We start from the raw sequence: 1,070 nt of genomic DNA on the forward strand, positions 1-1,070 counted from the left end.
CCAAGGAGTTTACAATTTGAGGTGCAGAGAAGGACCGTTACGTAGATAAGTTAATATATTGCAGGCAAAGATGAAATTTACTTAAAATAGCCCACCTGGGGATTCAGGGAGTTTTCTGATGCTTGTGTTCATCCTGTTTTATTTTTTAGTTGTTTTCTTTGTTTTGTGTTTTGTTCTGGTTTTTTTTTTTTTTTGGTTCTCAGGATTGAGCCCAGGGGCGCTTTACCAACGAGCTACATCCCCAGCCCCTTTTGGGTGTTTGTTTGTTTGTTTTTTAAGACAGGGTCTCACTAAGTTGCTAGGGCCTCATTAGTTTTTTGAAGGAACATGGTTTTTACCCAAGTGGAGAAGGGTAAGAACAGGGTTGCAGGCAGATGAACATAAGCAAAGGTATGAAGAAGTGAAACAAATGTTCTGGAAATGGCGAGAATTTCGTTTATGGAATTTCAGCCACAAATTAATAGTGTCAAGGAATACAGCTGTGGAGGTGAGCCGGGCCTAGCTTATGGATGACAGATAAAACACTTTAATTATGTTCTGTAAGCAACAGGGAATATAGCTTTTAAGTAAAGGCCTGTTGTAGTGATATTTGTGTTTTAGGCAAATTACTGCGGTATGCAATATAAAGAATTAAAAGATAAAACTGCAGCCATTCAGGGTGGGACATGCCTGTAGTTCCAGCTACTTGGGAGGCTGAGGCAGGAGGATTGCTGGAGCCTGGAGTTCAATACCAACCTGGGCAACAATGTAGGGAGACCCCCTCCCACTCTCAAAAATATGAACATAAAATTGGAATATAGTATCACATAATCTAGGTGAGAGGTGATGAGGAATTAAACTGGGTCAATGAGAGTAGAGACTGAGAAAGTGAAACAGCCCCCACCAACAATCAGATTGTAATGTACCCATATAAGGCCAGGAACAAGGCCAAGGAAAAATTACATTTGTTCTGGTACACATTAACGACCTCAATCTTTTGAGTGACTAAGTAACTTCCCTGGCTTAGCTTTGTTTCTCTCCTCTCCAAATTAAAATTACTGATATACCCTCCCTCAGTGGTGGAGCATATC

Source organism: Sciurus vulgaris, assembly GCF_902686455.1.
Source record: "Sciurus vulgaris genome assembly, chromosome: X".
Lineage (NCBI taxonomy): Eukaryota > Metazoa > Chordata > Mammalia > Rodentia > Sciuridae > Sciurus > Sciurus vulgaris.